A 24,302-nucleotide genomic window follows, 5' to 3' on the forward strand; every position below is an offset into this window, starting at 1 on the left:
AATCTGCCTTAATGAAGTCTGGCAGATTAATCAACACCTTTTCAGCACCACTATCGGGCTTTCAGAACTGAAAAAGACAACTGAAAAAAATAGAAAGTCCTAACGGATTTACTTAGCACTTTACAATTTAAAGTATAATATCAGGGAGGTTCAATAACTATAGTAGTCTACATACATTTTGATAGGTATGAATACATTAGGTCACTACAGCTTACAAGTCTAAGTGGTGCTTCCCTGGTTGGTTTTTTTATCAGGTGTCTTGGATAACCAGTGCGGGGGGAAATCTTGATAATTCTACAAGACCGAAGTAGACTAAGACATTAGCCTATTTGTTGGGAGATACTACAACTCTAAACCTAGAATATCTACAAAGCAACTAATCAAAACTGTTCTTACTGCTAAGGGGAAGACTGGGTCCAAAGTTTACAATTCATAAGCAACTTTTTTTCTGTTGATTGTGATTTAGGATTGGAATAACAGGGAAAGCATGGAAGGACAGGCAAATAGCCATGGAGTTGCTTCAACTAGCCAATGAGGTGATGGAGCTGCATTTGGATACAGCTGGGTAAATCCCAGGTATCATCATGTTACCAGCCCAAGAATATCTACATCAAGAGTAAATACTGAAATCATGTAGCATGTATAGTTATGTGAGTCAGTGTGGACTTTAACCTAATATCTGGCTCAGCTCACTTGGTCAAAAGGGGAGAAAATGAGCGGATGCTGAACCAGTTTGGCTTAAAGAGATTTTTCCCTGGGCCTGGTTCTGCCACAGCTTTAGGCAAATTCTCAGGGTCGAAAGGTATAGAATATACTACAATAATTTGATATCTTTTCTCATTGGTATCATCACAGATGAAATCTATAAGTCTGTATGTTAAGTGAGAAACATGACAAATATCATGTTTGAAACCATGGTACAATATAACATCTCAGTCTGTATCAGAATCACAATGCATTGTGTTATGTTTTGGTAATTCTTTCATTTTTTCTGTTAGAGGATGAGCTAGCTTACCTCATTTACAGAAAAGCAGAGTGCATGACATTTCACGTAAAGACTTAAATCAGCACGCTGATATTTGCCTATATAGGCTGTCATGATGTTTTGTCAATGGTTAATATGCAGAAAATAATCGCCTACAAATTAATGCATGTTAAATTGATATTTAGATTGATAATTAAAAATAGGTACAGCTTTTTAATGGGATGGATCAATTTAGGTAAGATAGTTAAGTGAGGGCACGGCAGATCAATTTCCTAAAATTAACTTACAGAAGGAGGGGCAGTATTAGGCCAAAATCTAATTAAACTGAAAATTTAATATGAAAGGAGGCATGGGGAAGAACACTAGCTGCGAGGTATGAACATTCCCACTTTGTTAATCTTAAAAGAAATGTAAAAAATCGGGAGACAAAATGAAGTAAAAATTAAGATGTGGGTGTATTCCTTTGTTGATTTAATATGCAAATATATACAAGATAGCCTGCTGTGAATATGGTAATTACAATTGGAGGGGAACATAATTTCTTGGTGTATTTAAGATATCTCTACTACTAAGCACCTTATTACGCTAGTGGGAAACCAAACTCAGACTGCATGTTTTGCATGTTGGTGTTGGATATCCTTATGGAAAAAGAGCCAACAAATGAATTTTATATATTCTCATAAGAACTCCCATGGAAAAGGGAAGGAAGGACAGTTTTATGTGAACTTTTACCAGTTTCTAGATGTTAATTTACTAGTCAGGTACCAAAGAAGCACCATACCTAGCCCTGCATACCTCATATGCATACTCATGCATAGGTTACATGTGAAAATCATTTAGGTAGAATACTGTGGGACACTCAGACATATGGGGATGTTTTAACCAGACATCTCTACCCCACTTGTGAATAAGTATCAGTGGCTCAGGCTGCCTGGAGCTAAAGGGTAGAGCACGCCTTGTGTAATGGGGTGGATGACAACACAGATGAGAGATATCGATGAGAATATACAATTATTTGCAGGATAAAGTGGGAGACAAAGACATGGCATTCACTAGACATAACAAAGTGAGTAAACCAGGGGATGATAGAGCTAAAGGCTTCTTTAACGTAATGCAACTTTCCACAGCTGTCCACATGGCCACCACTGCAGCCATCATAGCCTGGTGTTTGAGATCTGCAAGGCACAACAGAGGTCTGTGCAGCTAAAGATTCCATTTTTGTGGTTGGTATGCTTAAAAAAAAAACACAAAAAAGGAACCAATAAGATAAAGGTTTAGGCAGCAGATGCGCACACCCCAAACCCAATATGAGTTTGTCTGAGATAGTGTAAAGGTGTAAGGCCATGTCATGCAAATGGGAAAAGGAGTGATGGTTTATTGGCATGTTAGTGGTGAAGAACAGCCTGATTGTGAGACGTGTGTTATGAAGAAGCAAAAAAATATTGTTTTTACTGGCCATTCATAGCAAAGAATACATTGTTTACTCTGGGATGAGTATAATACACCGGACAAAGGTCTGCCTGATGACAGCTTAGTCTCACCTCCAGCAGTTGAACCAGCATTTTTGACTCTGGGCTAACAGAAAAAGGGTACCAGCGGTCACACTGAGTTTAAATTCAACAGACTTAAAAAAAAGTAAAAAGAATAATAACATTTAAAATAATGGAAATATGAAAAGAACTAAACGATAAATAACACAAATAATAAAATAAAACAATTAAATGTAAAAATATAAAATAAGTCCCTCAACATCTTTTACCTTTTAAAATTGGTTTAAAAATTATTGTTGAGGACATGGGAAGATTTTGGCCCTCCAAATCTTTTAAAAATATGCATTTAAGGTGTTGCTGTACTCGAAGAATGTTGCAGAACATAAATTGGATATTTGTTTAATAGTGGCACCTGTCCTGTGAAAGTAATCCTCCACAAAATTAAGAGTTTTAAAATAAAAATGCACCCACCTTTAACCTTTTTATATATTAGTGCTATCTAAAATATTGTTTTATATCTATGACTATATTTTTAAGCCCTGCTAACAGTAAACAAACGTGAGAACTCACAGCTAAAGACAGCAAAATATTCTTAGTTTTTCAGGAAATAAACTTCATTGAAATTTGGAATTTTGTAACATGTCAGATTTCTAGCTATGAGATCTGTGAAGAACAATGGAGCAAGTATTTGCTTGGAGTGCATTTTTGAATAGGAATGCCTGGATGCAGTTTGACCACACGTCCAGGATTGCACGTCCCGGAATTGAAGCACCGTCTTTTTTTTTTTTTTTGGACGTGGAGGAGAGAGAGGGGTGCCAAGCGGTTTTCGCTCATGAAGTATTCAGTAACTGCTCGCCACCCTCCGTCTCCTCTGTGAGGCTTCTAGCCTTTCACGCTGAGCGTTGGAATATGACGTCGTATTCCGGCGCTCAGCAGTGAAGCAGTGTGGCAGAGCAGGGAGACAGAGGCCTCGCGCTCCCACTGCAGGACTTCTGGAAGGTAAGTGAACTACAAAGAGGGGAAAGGGTAGATAATAGGGAGAGGGGGTAGATTATGAGAAGGGAGGGAGAGGGGGTAGATGAGAAAGGAGGGAGAGGGTAGTAAGAAAATTGCAATCAATGAAGAGTGATATTGAGTAAGAGAATAAATGAATTAGTGTGTGGATGAATGAGGGGGGGAATTAATAAATTTGTGAGAATACATTAATGAATATGTGTAAATGATTTGTGTGAGAGAATAAACAATTATTTGAATGAATTATGTGAATGAAAGTGTGAATTAGTGAGTGACTGTAAAAATGTTTGTGTGTATCATAGATTTATAATTGATTTGTGGAAAGGCAAAGATGGCACTAGCAGGGTGTTTGAGCCTTGGGGACCAAGATGGCGCAGGCAGGGTGTTTATGGGACAAAAATGGCAAGTCTTATGTGTGTTATGTGGATGCTGGTCAGGTTCTATGTGGGCAGTATGGAACACATATCCCATTTCCGACACAGGGCTGGCTTTGGGGTGTCCAACCTATGATCTATGCCTGTAATTTGGGGGGGTTATCTATTCATTTGATACTAAGTTTTTATGTGACTTCCAATTGATCTATACCTGCAAAGCTGGGTTTGTGTGTTATTCTGTTGATCCATATCTGCTATGCTATGTTTCCATACATTATTATACCTGCAAATACAGGGTTTGTATGTCTTATTCAGTTGATCAATATCTGCAGTGCTGTTTCCATGTGTTTATTTCATCTATACCCTCAGTGTTGAGTTTACATGTGATTTCCAGTTGATCTATACCTGCAATGCTGGGATTGTGTGTTCTGTTGATCTATACCTGCAATGCTCTGTTTCCATACATTATTATTATTGTATACCTGCAAATACAGGATGTGTATGTCTGATTCTGTTTATTTGATCTATGCCTTCAGTGCTGAGTTCACATGTGAATTTCAATTGATCTATACATATACGGTAGCATAGGCTAATATTAATATATATCGGCAGCAGGGGATAATATTAATATATATTGGCAGCAGGGGGTAATATTAAAGAAACTGCCAGTTCAGCTGTTATTTTGAAGTCATATTTCAGTCACGGTCTTTACTTCAAAGAGAGAATATACACATATGTGTGTGTGATCTCATGGGCTTCATAGTGTGTCCCTGAATGGCAGAAATAAAATGTGGTTACCCTACCTGGATGTTACTTTAGATTAATGATCATCTTTGAAATGTGCACCTGCAAGATGTGATGTAACCTCTAATATCGCTTCAAAACTAAGAATCAACACAAATAAAAAAGAAATTATAGTTTAAATACACAAGAATAAAAAAGAAAATGTGACTTGGAAAGCACACTTGTTACATCCCTGTGACTGGTTATTACAGTCAAAAAGAAACATTATTATTTTCGTCAATGGACTAGATTATTATAGTTCTTGTGAGAAAAATCATAGCTTGCAAGAGAATGCGAACAAAACATATTGTGCTACAGGAAGAGCTTACAGTGCCTCCATAATTATTACACGGGATGAATAGCGGTCTTCATTATAGAAGGCCTATAATTTTTAACTGTATCACACATGCTTGGAAGATCTGAATTCAGAGAAAACAACTTACATACATATCTCTATATCTATCTATCTATCTATCTATCTATCTATCTATCTATCTATCTATCTATCTATCTCTATATATCTTGTCTAGTTTAACAACATTTAATTGAGAACAAAATAAACACTATTTAAGGAAAATGGGCATATTTTAGGCACGAGACAAGTAATCCTATTAGGGTTGGTGCTTATGCCACTTTTACCTAGTCAATACCAGAATAAAGAAGTAAGTCCTGGATTTACCTAGAGCATGAGTGAGTGACAAGCAAATGATATTCGTTGTCTGGAAAAAAATGGTGTTACAACTGCCAAACTCTGCATTCAACATTGCGTAACAGAATGCTGTCAAGCATGAATGTAGTCAATTTTTTTTTACGTTTAATGGTTCTAAGTTAAGGTGGTAACATTTTGCAGGATGGTGGATGGGTCTTGCTTAGATATTTCCCGGATTATAACTAATTAAAGCGCACCATACAATTAATCACTGCTTGATGTATTTCAGGGAAGGAAGGCCACATGGGGAGAGCTCTAGCTGCTTAGCAAGCAGGTCTTGCTATTAGGTAGTTCAAAGATTCTTATTGACTGTTTACATTTATAGGCATATTTACATGTCAATGCATTTTTCAGAGAAGATTAAATATTAGGAATAGAAAAGCTGGCCAGATGGTTCTTAATGTTAAATTCTATGTTTTGAATTTTATCCAGATATTTTAAAATGATTTATTATTTATTTTATAAGCACCAGTTATAGTTGTTAACTCTTGGATGTTATTATATGGCTGTTTTGCTAATACATAGTAATATGAATAACAAAAATAACATAATACAAATTATACATAAATAGCAAAACAAAACATATAAACAAGAATATATAAATATTGAATGTAAAGAAGTAAACCGAAATAAAATGTCAGCACAGATTATGTATAATATAGGTTTTAGTAAAGGTTTTCTCTTATATTTGGACATTGCAGAAGAAGATGCTCTAAAGTGTCTCTGGCTTTCTTGAAGGCCATTTACACCATATAGACATTTCCGTGCATTTATAAGGGTGAGTCCTGTGAACAGTGGCGTCGGCAGGGGGGGGCCAGAGGGGGCCATGCCCCCCCCCAACATCATGCTGTGCCCCCCGGTGTGCCCCCCCAATTGAAACGCCGGCTTTTTTTTAAATAGACCCGGAGGAGAGAAAGAGAGGCGCCGAGCGGTCGCTGAGGATTAAGTTCTCAGCAACCGTTCGGCGCCTCTCACTCTTCTCCGCGACCGCGAGGCCTCTGCCTTGGTCGCAGTGCCGGCATTTCAAGCTGGGCGCCGGTATATGTCGTCATATCCGGCGCCCGTCAGTGAAGCCGCGCACACTGCAGAACCAGGGATACAGAGACCTCGCGATCTCACCGCTGGACAAGCCCAAGGTAAGTGAACTTCAAAGGGGGGTAGAAAGTTAGGAGGGGGTTAGAGAGTCAGAAGAGGTAGATAGGAAGTGAGAAGGGGTAGATAGGTATAGATTGGGAGGGAGAGGGGGTAGATGGGATAGATATGATACATAGGGAGGGAGATGGGGGTAGATGGGATAGATTGGGAGGGAGAGGGGGTACATAGGATAGATTGGGAGGGAGAGTAGGTATATAGGGAGGCAGAGGTGGTAGATAGGGAGGGAGAGGGGGTAGATAGGATAGATTAGGAGGGAGAGGCGTACGTTCAGCTGTTTGGGGACAAAGTTGACACAATATGTAATTTGGGTGCAGGTCGGGTTTTATGTGGGCAGTGTGGACACCAGGGTTGACTTTGGGGTGTGTGACCAGTGATCTATGCCTGTAATTTATTGTGTTTTATCTATACCTTTAATGCAGAGTTTATATGTAATTTCCAATTGATTTATATCTGCAAAGCTGGGTTTTGTGTCATTCTGTTCATCTGTATCGGCTATATTTCCATACATTATTTATGTTTACCTGCAAATATAGGATTTGTATGTCTTATTCAGTTGATCAATACCTGGAGTGCTGTTTCCATGTGTTGTTTATTTGATCTATACCTTCAGTGCTGAGTGTACATATGATTTCCAGTTGATCTATACCTGCAATGCTGGGTTTGTGTGTTCTGTTGGTTTATAACTGCAATGCTATGTTTCCATACATTATTTATGTATACCTGCAAATACAAGTTGTTTTTTTTATATCTCATTTAGTTGCATGTGCTGTTTCCATGTGTTGTTTATTTGATCTATACCTGAACTACAGGGTGTAAGTAAAAGAGCGGTATGGTTTAGTGAATGAGGGGATAAAGGGACTATGGGGATGATTACAGGGGAGAGGACCTCTCAATGTCACGGTGCAGGACTGACTCTCACGGTCTTTCCCTGATCTGCAGTCAGTGTGGGAAATATTTTTTTTTTGTTGTTGTGGTAGCGGAGGGAGTGATTGCATGCAAGGAAGCGTTGAGCGGGGCCCAAGGAAATGCTTGGATAGGGTCCAATTTTTTCACTATAAAATATATTGGCAGCAGGGGCAAATATTTATATATGTTTTGGCAGCAGGGGCTAATATTTATATATTGGCAACAGGGTCTAATATTAATATATATATTGGCTGCAGGGGCTAATATTAATATATATAGGAAGCAGGGACCAATACTATATATATCGGCAGCAGGGTCTAATATTAATATATATCGGCAGCAGGGTCCAATATTAATATATACCAGCAGCAGGGGCTAATATTAATATATATCGGCAGCAGGGGCTAATATATATTGGCAGCAGGAGCTAATATTAACATATATTGGCAGCAGGAGCTAATATTAACATATATTGGCAGCAGGGTCTAGTATTTATATTCATATTGGCAGCAGGGTCTAGTATTTATATATATATCGGCAGCAGGGGTTAATATTAATATATATTGGCTGCAGGGGCTAATTATATATATTGGCTGCAGGGACTAATAATATATATTGGCAGTAGGGGCTAATATTAATATATACTGGTAGCAGGGTCAAATATTTATATATATCAGCAGCAGGGTATAATTTTTATGTATGTCAGCAGCAGGGTATAATATAAGTATATATCCGCAGCAGGGGCTAATATCTACATATATCCCCAGCAGGGGTTAATATTAATATATATCAGAAGCAGGGTGTAATATTTCTATATATCGGCAGCAGGGTCTAATATTTATATATATTGTCAGCAGGGGCTAACTTCAAAGAGATAAGTGCATATTATGTAGTTAAAAATGCACGTCTAACGTGTGTGTGTGTGTGTATATATATATATATATATATATATATATATATATAGTGTATATGTACCGTTTTATAATTGGCCCCCCTACTTTGGTCCCTGGCCCCCCATGTGCCCCCCCTAAATATGAAAGCTGGAGACGCCACTGCCTGTGAAGGCCGTAGTTTTGTCTAATTATCATACCAAGGAACTCTCCGCCAGGAGATTGCCGGGTGAAGCACAGGGTCTCCAGGTCAAGAACTGAATCCTCCGGGTCGTGGGAGCAGGGTCTTGGCACGCCCCGCTCCCCTGCCCATTTTCCCTTTAAATGGGGGTGTTTCCCGCTGTCAGCGGAAACGCACCCAACATCAGTCGGGCCTCCCACTGACGTCGGTGGGACCGCCCACTGAGATCAGGGGAACTCCCACTGACATCAGTGGGACCTCCCACCGATGTCAGGGGGAACTCCCACCGACATCACGGGACCATATACAACATGGTCTATGAAAAGGTTTTAATGCTGTTTGCTATACATTAATTGCCCATTTCATTGACTAGGCTTGTCACTGTGTGGCAAATCTTGTTGTTAAATGGCAAATACAAGTAAAAAATTATCCTTCAGGGCAGATCGCATAAGACTTCTACACAAAACAACACAAACAGGAAATTGTAATGCATTTACATGTTAGCACAATAGACAAGCAACCTCTAGTGCTAGAGATTGTTCATTGTTGTTCCTATGTATGTACACGTATACATAAATAGGTAGTAGTAGTACTTAATGAAAATGTAAAATATAAATATTCTGTACAGTGGTGTAATAATTAGAATAGAGGATAATCTGACAGATCACCTATATCCCATTTGAACAATCTCAATGAATACTTTATAGCATTGTTGGTATTTTGCCAGGAATGATAAGGACATTAGTAATTTGCCATTCATCTCAAATAAAGCCTTAGATGATCTCACATTAACTAAACATATTGGTGTCTTCCTTTCAGCCTTTCTCAAACTTCTGTTTTACGTTACACTGGTATTAAATTGAAAAGAGGAATTCTGGAATCAACATATTTACAGGGTCTTCACGTTTCATTCTACACCACAGAGGGTTAAAAAGCACCAAGCCTCAGCTCTTTCTAGATTTTTTAAGAATGATTTACTCAACAGTTTATTTGCTTTGAAAGCTGAAAAGCCGGATATCTCCCACAGCAACCACAGCATATGCCCACTGTGCATATATAAACGAAAGCATAAATTTAATTAATTAACCCGGAGGTACCGCCATGAATTATTAAATGTATTAACAGTTTGAGTTAGTATATCTGTGATTCTCTTCCCACGCCTTCTAACCCAAGGTGTTAATTGCTTTAGAATTCAAGATGTACTGTGGAGGCAGATCTGCCGGATGTTACGTTTTTGGCACAGGGTCCTCACAGCTTTCTTTAGCATTTAAAATCTAGATCGGTGTTCATGCTGTAGGTCAACTGATTTCCTACACAACATTCAGTTAACTAAAATAGATTTGGTAAGTATTTTTAACCCACTGACATATACATAGATATATAAATCTTGTGTCTTCAGGGCTGCACTGAAAAACTCTACACTCCTACCCAATATAATTCTATGGGGTAACTTGGGTGGCAAAAGTTCCCCCAAGTTGAGCAGCTCTCGAAGATTCAGTGGTGATACCAGCCACTATTAAATGCAGTAATAGGGATGTTTGGTAGGATGAACTCAGTGGACTTCTTTCAAATTCATATACTATGTAACTACAGACACAGTATATTTCCACGATTGCAAAACTGCTTACAAAAATAAACATTATGCATGGAAATGGATAAATGCTAATCATTTTATATTTCATGTCATCTCTTCATAATGTACCTTTGTTGTCCTGCACCTTTGTAAATGAAAAGCGTAATTAACAATAGCAGTACATATTGTACTTGGACTTTTTCCAATTGTTTGCTACAAATGGCAAATCAACAGAGCATTATCTCTTACAGGGACTTTCAACTTTCAATGTAGGAGACATTCCTTGTCCACTACAGTGCCCCCCCCCAATAAAGCATTTTGCAAACTAGATAGATCAATCATTTTTGGACAACAATGGGGCTGCCATGGACTCTATAGAATGTAAATAACAATCTTGCTAAAAGACCTGCTATAATTCATTTATTCTAAAAAAAAAAGTCCTGCTTAAAAAATATTCTGCTCAAAATAGCCCATATGAAACATGGGAACTGCCACATGGAAAAAAGCACAGGGGTGAACAATGCATGCACCCCAACTTGTCCTACTGCAAAATGTGTGTGGTTAGTAATATAAAATGTTACTTATTTTATTACCTGCTGTTTTGGAAACCCTTCTAACGCTAAGATCTAGGATCTCAATAACTGATATACAAAACACTTTTTAGGAAGTAAGCTTTTTGACTAGAGGTGACCAACAGTGATGGGGTTTTTTTTGTATGTATGTTCAATGTCAGCTGATTCCAAAATTTTCATCTGCCATGGGGGCCATTGTTTCTCGTTTACTGTATTATAGAAGAAAGTTTGTGAAACATCACTGATGTCACTAATGTCTGTCACTGTGCTCACTGTACATAACAGCAGTGATGTTCTGATACTTCTCCAGAGTTATTCCTAGAAGCAACTTGTTCATCAAGGTTGACTTTGCTGAAAATTTGGTCCATATCTATGGTTGGATATGGAGTGTATATTCCACAGACAATTCAACATAAAGAAACATATCCAATGTTATGCCCCTTAGCATGCCTTCGCCTATGTTTATCTAATGTTTTTTTAACCCCTTAAGGACAACGGGCGGTCCCTAAACCCATTGAAAACAATGCATTTTGAGCCCGTACATGTACGGGCTTTGTCATTAAGGGGTTAAATAAACAATTTGAAAAACTACCATTCAATCTGTATTAGCACAAACAATGGAAATCAATGCTTTTTGCCCATTAATTGTAATTCCCATGTCATCTCTTTGATTGCCTCGTGTCATCCTGCACAGCTTTGATACTTAAGCTCTTGCCACAGAAAATAATTTTTCTTGCCAAAAATCAACAAAATAAAAAGACTTGCCAAGTTCTCAGGCAGTTCATTCAATAATATGTAATGATGCTGTTGTGTACAGCTTGTACAGTAAGTTACTAGTCACATCAAAGCATCTGCTGTGTAATTGTTGTGGAGCAAAGTGCACTGACGCGGGATATTCACCAGAAGCTTTCTACCAAACTGGGCATCTATTAAGCAACAACAAAAGACCAAACTAGACCCAGCTGTCAGGGTTGTAAAAAGCTTGTAAAGATTCTTCCAGTGTTATTGTTCAATCAAACAAATTGTAAATTGTGGCACGCATGCCAATATTTCGTTCCCCAAAGGTAACAACTGAACATTTTAAGACTTTTTGGCACTCTTAGGTTTATGCTCTGACGCTTGCAGTTATTTTGCTGACATGAATCTGTATTTCTTAAAAAGACATTTACCCTTAACAAAATGTCTATATTTTGGAGACACATGCAATCTTAACAGAATTTTGCCAAAACTGCTGTTGGATTTGGTTGACTTTAATTATAATTATTCAATTAAAGGTACAGTTGTGTCCCTTTTTTTAATTCAGGTTGCTTCAATGATGCCTGTTTCAGTGAAACTCCCCACGCTTTGTCAGGAGCGCCATGTATCTGTCCTTTATTTACAGTGCATTCTACACTTCCAGCTGGGTTTTGGGTAATAAAAGCTTCCCAGTCTCCTAGACAGTGTGTCATGTCTTCCAGTTCTCAGGAAACTGTCCCAATTTTCAGGAACTGTCCCTGGTTGCAGCCCCACTATGCTGCTTTTGTAGTCCGTAGGGATCATTTTCGATGGAAATATCAATAGACTGCTCTAATTTCTTAACATGATGTCTCACGTCTAACTAAACATGTCTTTCTGTGTATGGTAATAGCAAGTCTAGCCAGAAAGGCATGTATGTTGTGATGTGTGACGGGTCTTACTAATGTTGCTAGGCCTGTGTGGAGCTATACATACCTACTGAGCATCACAATAAAAATAAATCACTTCATGCTTTCCATCTACTTCTTACATAGAAATACTGCCAATAATTTGCACAAAATCTGTTTCAAATCCTAACCTATATAATTGGAAACTATAATAGAAGCGGGCTTTTTATTTATGGTGCTTTTTGTACTTTAGTTTATAAATTTTGATATTGGTATTTTTATTTTGATAGAACTCTTTAACATATGCAACCTTTAGGGGGGATAATGCCTCTTATGTAATGAAGTATGTTATGTCCTCTTTAGACACAGTAGAATATTATGGCACAATAGAAATCAATAAATGAGAACAAATAATCTCACTAGTCACTGTGGGAATTGTCAGTCATGTTGGGTGGGGCTTAAAGAGAAGGTCCAAAAATAGTGCATTTGGTGTGTCATTTCCTTTTGCACGGTGAAGGCAACGTATGGTTGAAAAACTTTTATTTCTGTGTTAAGGATGTTAGATATATGAGAAACGGCTGTTGGCTAATGGTATATACAGTACAATTGGCTGATGTTGCATTACTGATGAAGGAATGAGCATCCAATTTGTTGGATGAAACAAAAATGGTATAGGTTGGGGCATGAATTAAGTGTGGTTGGGAGCGAATGAATGGGGATAAGTGAGCAGTCGTGTTTTGATCTTTGTAAGTTGTTGTGAAGGAGGTTGGATGTGAAAGGTTGGTGTCGAGGAGAGAGTTTCCACCAGAAAGAGAGAGAGAAGGAGACCTGCTGGCTATCACCTTGATCATCATTCTAGCCGAAGGTAAAGGGAGTTGTACTTGAAATGTAACAATGTCCAAAGCATAAGTATATTTAAATAAACTACTGTTTTTATTTGAACTTTCCCCTGTTCCCTGATCCTTGCACGGTAGCAGGGGTTAGGCTTTTTTCAGTACCAAACTAGTAGGAAACATAAAATACTTTAATTGCAGTAGGGGAACGTGGCTGCCAATTGGCCCAGGAGCAAATCTACATCCCCTGATATGCTGCAGCATGTGAGTTAGCACTCTGGACCATTTTTTGCCAACCACATAAGGCATACATGGTCGGTGCACAGGGGACAAGTGTAGCCAATTTTCAGCTAAGCAATTCCAAACTTTACACATTTGTTCCATTGGAAATTTATTTTTTTTTGAGCAAATGTGAGTCCAGCCATAGGCTTTATTGTTAACAGTTCGTAAAGGGGTTATCAACTATACCTCTGATGAGAGGTTGTGAGTACCATAATGCAAAGAAAATGTCCATTACATTTTGGTTCTAGACAGCATTTGCTGGAGGAATTATTCTTAACATGCTTCTCACAAGTTGACAGTATGGTAAGCTATTTACGCTTTGCCCATTTTCAGCTAAACTAATGTCGACATTTGGAACTACAATTTCCTCAAATCAGAGTGCAATAAGGTGTCGGCTACAGCTGGCCAGACTCACATTAGCCACAGAAAACTGGGCCTAGAGTTTCAAGTTTTTAATTGCACCATGAGAGGAAACGGCAGGGCTCAACTGTTATTCCGCTCCATATAAATATGTCTGTCCTATTACCATATGAACTTGCCACTGTATGACACACCATATTTTATTCCTAAACCCTTTTCAATTTTTAATCATTGTAGAGCATGAGAAGGGGAGAAATGGTCTTTTGAAGTCTATTTCTGAACAGGTATTTTCCCATTTGTTAAAGGGAATATACAAATTAAACTCAGTATTTGAAGATAATGAATAAATATTCTTTGTGTCCTGAAAAAAACAGTGAATTGAAGGATGGTGTGGCAGCTCCCTCTAGTGTTTAGCCCATACCCTACATGTCCTATCGTAATCAGTCAAGGTCTCACCGATTCATGTTGTTTCCTGCCCGTACAGACACTTATATGATAATATGTAATCGTCTCAGCATAACCTGTGCCCTTAATACAATTTTTTTTCCTGCTCTGGTTTCTTACATTTTATCACATTTACATCAATTTATTTCAAGTGATAGCTCAAGTTTATTTTTATATTTGATTGACATTCAAAGGTTAATATGTTTTTTTCTCAACAAGACCAATAATAATATGACATGACCACAAAAAAGTAAAGATACAGGATGCTATCTACGCAACTTTAAGCATATTAATTGGATATTATTAAATCCCCACATGGCTTATGCTTCAAGTAGTATACACCAACACCATATAAGTGTATTAATGATTTGGTTTAAAAACTAGGAAGTATTTTACTTCATTAACCCTTTAAAGATCAGATTAAGTAAGATGATATACCAGTGATTTGTGGATGAATGTATACAGTGACCTCAGCCATATGTTGTGGCAGCCAATGTGGCTATAGCACATAACATAACATACATGCATAGATACGTTAATTGCTTTTTATTTTAAGGCTCTCAATAGCTATTTAATAAGAGTGCCAAGGCTGACGGCAGCTCAAGATTTAGCTTATGCCTTATAGGTGGCTATGTTTTCCAGACACATGTAAACATAACTATATACTGCTAGCTAACACATTTAAAGTAGTGTCCCGCATTAAGTGGGATGTATAACTGGGCCATGAGTTTATACATCGCCAGGTACTGCAGGGTGGCACTTTGTATGTGCTAGTAAGCAATATGGGAAAATGATATGGCCTAAGTGGTCAACCTAACAGGTAGCCATGGATAAATACTATCATTTATTATATCCTGTACTTGTTACTTGTCTAAGAGGGGTTAAGGACTGATATTTTGCCAAGACATTTTAAATATAGCAAATTATAAAACAGATTAAACCACTGGTTTACCTTAACAAAAATGTACAATTATTATGCAACATATAATGTTAATATTTGTCAGAGCAGAGCTGAGTTTAGTGTAAAGTTGGGCAATTCCTACCTATTTACCTGCCCTTAACTAACTCTTCCTTCAAACTGCCATAACCAATGATAACTAAACAACTTAACGGTTGGAAATAATAAGGCAAGTCGTGTGACAAGAAGTTAACATGCCTGCTCCCAAGGCAGAAAAAATGATGTTCCATTAAATAGAAAATATTAATGATAATAATAATAAAAAGCATTTTCAAAAAGGAAATCGTTTTTTAAATGAAATGGATGCATGATTCATTGTCCATTTGGGGACGTTTGAACTCTCTGAACACCATGTAAGAGGTGCCGTCTCAGGAGTTTGCCATGAGTATTCCACATTCTGTAGTCAAGCATCTGTACCTTTACACATTAAATGTCACGTATTGGAGACCCGATTGCAGCAGCCAAGCTACAGCTAGCCTACGCGAGGACTCTGTTCAGAAGGTACTAACTCCTCTGTTACAGGCTTCTGGCTTTAGGCTATGAAAAAAGTGACCCTGGCTCGAAAATTTGCTTTATCAATTCAGCAACGTAAGGAATGATCCAATTAGCAGAAATGTTAAATAGGTTCCTATGATAAGACTGTTCCTTATGTGGTTATTTTTTTATACATAACCACAGTAGTGTTATACAAACTCAGTCAATGCACAATACCATGTGGTCTATTCACTAAAGGCAGAAGTTGCCTGAGAGGTTATTCACTAAGGGGTTTTAAGAGTCAATTGCCCTTGAGTTAGAGAAATGCAACCAGAATTCCATAGCAATGCATCATTGAGGCAATATTCCATTATTTTCAGGCATCCGTGAAGCAAAAACGAACCAGCAACATTTCACTTAGCCCCCGGGACAGCATCCCTTTATAAGACAGCAAAATGGAAAGTCTGAAGTAAACATAGTGCCTAAACAGTACGTGGAATTTGCATGTATAGAAACTTGTATAGAATCAAATGCGAACATTTCTAGCAAATTCACAGCTTTAATGATGGTAGATGGTTTCTATACCAGAGCTGGGTGAAACACTTTTTTCTCAAATCTTTCGCCATACAAACCCAATCACCAAATTAATTTCTGCCCATTATGAGCATCATGACATACATATCACGAAGCACAAAACATTTCAGGAAACTTCTACCCATGACATCAAAATCTCAAACAACCACAGCATTGTAAGTACCTTACTACATGTATGACTATGAAGACCATTTTCTGAAGTAGATGTCAATCACTCAATATACGTAATAATTCGTTAATCAACCAAAGTTACTTGAGAAATGAAAACACAAACATGGCAAAAGATCTCCTATAGTTATACAGTTTATCTGCTCACATTTTTTTTCTAGCTGTAGTTTATACTTTGCTTTCATAGTGAGTTATGTGAAAAAGAACAATTTGGGGGCAGTGGTAAATGTTAAGCCATAACCATAGAAACCAATGAAAGGTTCTTGCTAATTACTCTAGCAGTAAAGTGTTACATACATCTTTGTAGGGAATCCATTTTCCATGGTTTCCATACATTCACTTTAGGTATGAGAGAAACTCGAGTACATGGAACATTTGTTTTTAATGATAAGACTGAGTTTTTGAGGGTCTTTTGGAACATGGATATCCAGATATTGCCAAATGGTTTTCATTTACAGTAAACACTCACATAAAGTCAAGTCTATTTTCCATTCCAGAAACCTACTCTACAGCACACAGGTTCCATCCTACCATTTGTAGTCAATTAGTGCTATATGCTGCGTTGTCCTCACTAGAAGTAAACCTTCTTAAAAGACACAAAAGGTGAATTATAAAGGTTTCGCAGACACGCATATTGGGGGGGCAGGATGTGCATCAGTATGGCAAATTATGAGTTACTTTGCATCAACATTTTTAGGTGGGTATTTCATATAAATATTTGCCGTATTTTTCTGTCCAAAAACTCAACAAAATGAACTGCCACTTCTGGCGGAGTCGCATTCGCAACAGCTGCTTCTATATTTATATGAATTAATTTCATATTCTGCACTTACTGTACTTTATATATCACCCTCTCGCCACACACTCACACACAAACAAACCGCTTTGTTCTCTTATAACTAATCCAAAAAGTGTAGGTCTTCAATTTGGCAAGGCAACCCAGTGTTTATTTTAAAACAAACCTTCCAAGCATTACTCCACAAACCATCCTATGGAGAGTAATGATATTCTCATGATAACCCCCTGAGGCTGAGAACACATGTCCTCAACTTTTGTGTGCACGTTAACGCATATGATGAGTGTTACCTTGTAACTAACTTTTCCCCCCCATCCAAATGCACAGAGATTTTCATCAGAATCCTCAATACATTCAGTTGAACGCAATGTCCGCTAAGCAGTGTCTAAGTTCAAGGTACTCACTTTAACTGCTGCCTAATGCAAGATTTCCAGTGAACATTTCAATGGGAACTTCCTGCCAGCGATTCACTGCATCTAGCAGGCAAAACTGACAGGAATTACAGAGATCAGTGACAGCGTTACACTGCAGCTCTGCGGCTGCAGCTCTTTCAAAAGATTTTTTTTTTAAACAAAGTTAAACATGTATATTGAAATACTTTCTAAGTACACACGTTTCTGCATTGCTTTGGTTTGCAGTTAGTTTAACACACAGCTCACCTCTCTCTAAAAGAACTAGAGCCGCTCCACACTAACACAATAAAATAGGTAAATAAGTGTGGAGCGTTAGTTACAAAATATAATATGGCGGATCTATATTTAATGAGGTACAAAAATACGGATTAAAAACAGGTGCATTAAAGAGGGATATAAAGGGTTTTAAAAGAACTGCAGCTCCATGGTAAGTGATACGGCCGTATTATAATTACATAGGACTCGCCAAAATTGATGTACTTTGAAGTAGCGAAAGGATAAACAATATATGGCTATACAGTGTGACTGAATCCCCAAAATGTAAACTCGAGATAGGTGTTTTAAATAGCATTTAAAGGATTTGCAGTATGTAATATCTCCTATCTATTGAGCCTGTGCCGATTCTTTGTTTTGTTTTATGTACATTTTAGTCATGTCATTATTTATATGTTTGTGAGGTGCTTCAATGTATGTATTGATTGTGAAACAGTACTACAAATTATATACGCATCGCAGTTTTAGTATTAAATTTTCAGTTCTGTATAATAATGGCATAACTACATGCAATTATACAGTACATGCGTGTGTGTGTATATATATATATATATATATATATAATTTATTGTTTTATATAGTGCCATCAAATTCCGTAGCGTTGTACAATGGGTAGACAGGACATAACAAGTAGTGTGTAACATAACAAACATATATATATATATAAAAAAATGTCCTGTATCTATACAAGGTCATATACACAGGAAACATGAGTACTGGCGCTATGTAATAATATATTTTTTTATCAACTTAGCATTGAAGGATACGCTTTCACAATGAGCAGCTTCCCCATGAACAACACACATGAAGGCACAAATCTGCTGTTGTACTTATGAAATAATGTATGATGCAACTTTCATTCTTTCATTCATTTCAGAAGATAAAAAACTGCATGATTTATATATTAAGTCATTATGGTTTCTGGATTAACTCTTTGCTGTGATATGGAAGAAGATTATTTTGTCTTTTCAATAAGGTAAAGAAGATACCCAAGAAAATCCAGACGTTTCCTTCTGTGCTTAAAACTGCAGTTTGTGAGATGGAAATTAGTGACAGTTCACAGGAACAGCTACTGTATATATTTATTAATATTTAATGTTTGAAATCAAGTTCTTGCAGCTTCACTGTGCTCTGCAGAGGGGCTCTACAATGAAGTACCAGTACCCCCTCTGCTGCGCATGGCACCATAGCGTGTCTAGCAGGCTAGCTGCCGGCAGCACAGTGGGGCATCCCTGGCTATAACCCCCAAGGCAAAGTGTACGTACAAGGACACCAGTGACCGTGGCAAGGTTTGTGAAGGTGCAAAGAACATCATAAAATTGTCCATCACAGACCCAAGTAATGTCCGCCATGAGCAATGTTGATGCCTACTCCTGCTGGGAATGCATGAATGCTCCTAATGACCATGCACAAACAAATGTAGATACCTGGTGACTCTGGTGGTCCAGGTGAAAGAAAGCATCCTTCAAGTAAGTAATCATAGTGACACAATTACAGTGAAGGAAAAATCAGAGGGCGCTAGGTACACATTCTTAATTCACCCTGTTCTAGTTAACCAACATTTAGGCATTTACTAAAGTACATTTGCTCACAACTCCATGGATGAGGTAAATCATCATTGAGTGAACCCATAACAGCTCAGATTTCACCTTTAAATTGTTGTTTCAAAGAACTTTAAGGGGTCTTATTTGAGTTCTACTTTGAGTTTTTGTTCAACCTAGTTTAAGTTTCAAATATACTACAAGTGCTTTATGATTTTTAAGTGCCTGGTTTCAAATTTTGTTTTTGAAATCAGCCTCTGTCCACTCATATTTATGAGGGGATTTAAAAGGATATGCTAAATCTAGGACGAGATCAAGGACCAAAGATCCTCATGTAAGTCTGAGTCTTACATAAGAAAAAATGGGTAGACTTAGATAGGCTGAATGGTTCTTACCTGGTACATTAGGCATTCATTGTTGGGGGGACTTCACTCCAATGAGAGAAATCTTTCCAACATCTATTCTTTAGTCATTTAGTACATAGGTTCAGAGGTATAGAATCTGCAAAAGGCTTTCCCTTTTAAATAGTACAATGTTGTTTCTGTTTCTTTCTCCCTGTCTTGGTGGGACTTTCTGTTTTTTCCCTCAATGTAATCACACAAGAGTACATTGATAACGTCTGCATCTCTGACAGTGTTTGCTTACTTTTTGTAATTCGGAAACATCATTTTTGCATTTTTACGATCAATGCTTTGTTCACCTTTTAGGTTCTCAAAGGGTTAAAGCGTAACTCTGAAGACAGCACTGGATTGAAAACGTCTTATCGGTTCGCACTGTTAGTGACAAATCCATAGATGCAGACCGTTTTGCTTCCTGAGTAATGTGTGCTGCCGCTGACTGCTGAGACAAATCTCTGAATCACCTGCATCACACGTCGCTCCTCAGCTAACACATCTCACAAGTTGTGAATCACTCCAGCCATGTGTCTTTCTATTTGTAGCGTATTCTCACACTAGACTTTGTTATATATTTTTTTTCCAAAGACAGGAGGAGGAAGGTGTAAGATATCATGGCACTATGCTGTGAAACCATCCAACAAATACAAAAAAAAAATCCCAAATATAAACATAAGAAGAAACTGTGCTGTTAGCAGGGCCAGACGCTATCTTCTGACCCCCGGCCGGGATAATATACACCAAGTGTGTATTAGATCATTATGTTATTGTATGGATATCAGACAGCTACTGTAAATAGACAAGTTAAGTTAAATTGTATACTTTATGTAATATTAGGAAGAATAAAAAATAGATTGACAATTGTATCATATTGACAGGCAGTAAAAAAATGATTCAAATTTATACGCAATGCAAGCAAGTATGAAATGAATGCCTTATTTTTTTTTTTTTACTTACCATGGCATATTTTAGCTCTCATTAACCTTTCTGGGAAATAAGTGAGCTGTCCCCTAGACTCTTCCAAATATTTACCCTTTAATGTATATCATTACCTTTTATAATATTATCCCTTTTTTGGTTAAACTTGGTGGATTCCTTGTGTTTTTTCAACCCGAGTAACTTCACAATAGCTTATCAAGCTTATCTTTATTACAGTTATTAAGGCAAATGCATGTTTCTAATAATGCTTTATAAAAACATAACTTCGCAGGTCACTCTAATGCATGCAGGGAGTAGGAAGAAGGCAGCTCCAGACTGTGTGACCCCCGAGAATCTGCCTTTTCATCCTGAAAGTGGTGTAAAAATCTGACACAAGCCGGCGCATCTTGAGAGTTCCCAGTTACGCAGGATAACCATTTAGGCAGCAAAAAAAACATTAAGCTAAAGCTTATCTCAGAACTATATGTTCCAGTAACCTTTTAGAATGGCCAAACATTTTGTTTCCTCCAAACACAACATGTGGTACTTGTCTTGGGTTAGGCATTAGGTGCTAGGAAATATAACACCATAAACTGATTGATTTTAGCCAATAAACCATAAACCAAACTTGAAAGAACTCATGTCAAACCAGGACTTAGAGATATATGATATATTAATGGGATTCCCCAAGGGCTTTTCCAATGTAGGAGCCTCCTACACCACACAACACATAGAACCTTGAAAGATGCATCCAGAACACATTTATGTACCAGACACCAGAGACAAATTATTAAGATGCTGGTGTAAACCTTATGGTCACATGGTTCTTAGGGTCAAGATAAAGTTGTGTATGAAAGTCTCTGAAGTTTGTACACGAAAATGCATCGTTTTTATATTTCTCAACTGTAGGACCAATACTGATGTTTCCAATTACAAATACAAAAAGGAATTCCTGTTATAGCTAGCTGTGATCAGTTCTTTTTATTGTTACTCTTGTTCGTTATTTTTTACACAATTGTAGAATTATTTTAAAATTCATATCATTATCATGCTGTAGAGAATTGGCTTCCTTCAATTTTGTTATAAACTTCTATACTCAGTTATCGCTTGTCCTTAGAAGAATCCCCTGTTATGCCTAAAGGTATAGTATATTTCAAAGGTGACTTGACGATTTGCTTTAAATGGCATAAACAATATTTACAGTAATCAATGTCATAATAGTCGCCAACTAGCCAATTTCATTTAGCTACTTTTATAATATCAGCCATGTTAATGGGAGACAATATTATATATATATATATATATATCCCTAGATTTAATTTCTAATTTTACACCATAATGTTAAACCGCTGTAGAGCAAACAGCGCATAGATATGTAACAATTTATTACGGTTTATATATATATATATAAATATATATATATATATATATATATATATATATATATATAGTAAATCATGGCAGTTTCCAGGATTTCCGCCACTGTTCTGATAATCTTGGAATATTAAATTAATGAAGAGAGGGCAAGCTGGATGCTGATAGCTCCATCTCACTGAACTGGTACAAAATGTACTGTCTTTATTGTAATAGTTGACACAGCTGGTTTTCAGGATGCTATCCTATATAATTACAGCACCTGGTAAATACTAAAGTATCATTTCATGGCATGGTTCCTTGTTAGATTTAAGTAAAATCTATCTTATTTACTAAGAAGACCGGCTAACAAAGCGTGATTGTATCTGCAGGTAAAAAGCACAGCAGGTACCAGATTCATACCATCCTTGTATCACATCATTTTTATTTCTTTTATAAAGCGTGCTATTTTTAACCTTGGATGTACTGCACTTCTGCATAGGTTGGAGTCTGAATAATTCATTGCTTGCGCTGATTCTGTTTCTACCAGGATAGATTTGGGTCACAGCTCCACAAACAGAAAACTCACAAGGGATACTCTCAATTCAGAAAGATGCTGATATTCGAAAAATGGTTACATTAAGGATCAAATGACACAAACTCTCCTCCATTCAGGGTTCTTTTTTCAAACAATGCAGCAGCAGATCCAGAGACACCAATGGGAACAGTTAAAGGAAGTTTTAGTGGCTAACAGAACATTTTGGAAGTTAGCATCAGCATAAAACATATGATTAAAAAAAAGTGGAATCAGGTTTCAATCACCTACCTCAATGCAGAAGTTCACTGGAGTAGAGAATAATCAGTTGTATCATAAAATCCCCTCGTCTGTAGCTTCTAGCCCCTTTGGCAGTAGTTATATAAGAAAGATGATCTTGGAAGAGGGAAGGTTTGATAAAACCTCAGGAAATCCCATTTCCATTCTCTGATCCTGGGGAAGGTGAAGGTGCATAGGTTTTAATATGGTGATGCAGACTCAGATCACAGCTGATTGAAAGGTAGAGCAAGACAAGAGGGAGAAAGAGATGCTTAGTGAAAGTAGGATGGAGGGAGTGAGAGGTTTGTGGCTAGGAGATGGCAGCTTATCCACGCACACAATGAGCAAAATCCACCTTCTCAAGCTCACAGGCTAGTGTTAGACCCAGCAGCTCTCTCCAGAAACACTGAGCCCCGGCGCCCTCTAGTGGCCATTTGTGCTAAATGCTTCATTTCGCATTTGCTTTTTCGTGTTAATAAAATACACTTGAGAACATAAGCAAATGACTTTTCTACCACACAACCGTATCATATTTTAACTTTGGCTAGAAATTCTAGACTTAACATGTATATTAGTATATTGATATTTATTAATTATATTTTATTGTTACCTGTTTCTGATAATTCCAACCATTTTATTTTTTAATAACTATAAAATATGTAGTGAAGAATGCGTTTTCTAATAATATTGGCAAATAAATAACTGCACATTTATGACATCCATCTTTTAAATATTTTTCAAAAGCTCTGTCCTGATTGCATTGTTTTCACAGTAACTAATAATGATCTAACAAGCAGGTACTTGATTGTTTTTCACTTTATTTCCTGAGGGGGTAAATATATTTCTACAATATATAATCAGCTTTAATTTCATGTTTGTGTCTCTAGGGGTTATGTTACATTGTCCACCAATCTTGACTCAAATAAAATTAGCAGAGCAGGATATCTGCTCCACCTTGCTTTGATATTTTCATGATTTCAGTATAGACCTTACTTTAGGACTTTGTGTAAGAATAATGGAAAATAGAATATGATATATGATATAAGTTATATTTTTCCTTAGTCTCACAAAGCAGACATATATATATATATACTTTAAACATAATTTCTGATTAATGTAAGGTGAGCAATATGTGCCATGCAAGCAAAATTGCTTACATGAAATGTTTTTGACCTTTACTGGTCCCTATTTATGACATCAGCATAGAGTGACACAAGTGAGGTATAGATCTATCAAATTTTACCATGTTCTCTTGGTTTATGAGCACCACACATTTATTTCCAGTTATGTTACAGCAATGTAGAGATTGTTTTTAATTATTTAACGTTCACAATGTAAACAGTGGTTTTTTTTAACATGTATCTGAACTCTTACAGGCTTTCACATCTCAGTTGCTTTTATCACAAGTACTACCAAGCATGGTAGCTTCCGG

At 37.2% G+C, this 24,302-nt stretch overlaps 1 protein-coding gene across 1 annotated transcript in view; it reads right to left on the minus strand.

The window, feature by feature from the left end:
* Window positions 1-23,188, minus strand: part of CPNE4 (copine 4) — a 126,702-nt gene extending 103,514 nt beyond the window's left edge. The window contains exon 1 of the mRNA XM_053466333.1: window positions 22,883-23,188. The gene's annotated coding sequence lies outside the window, so the exon portion shown is untranslated. The remainder of the gene's footprint in view (window positions 1-22,882) is intronic.
* Between the last annotated feature and the right edge of the window lie 1,114 nt (window positions 23,189-24,302).

Source organism: Spea bombifrons, chromosome 5, assembly GCF_027358695.1.
Source record: "Spea bombifrons isolate aSpeBom1 chromosome 5, aSpeBom1.2.pri, whole genome shotgun sequence".
NCBI lineage: Eukaryota > Metazoa > Chordata > Amphibia > Anura > Pelobatidae > Spea > Spea bombifrons.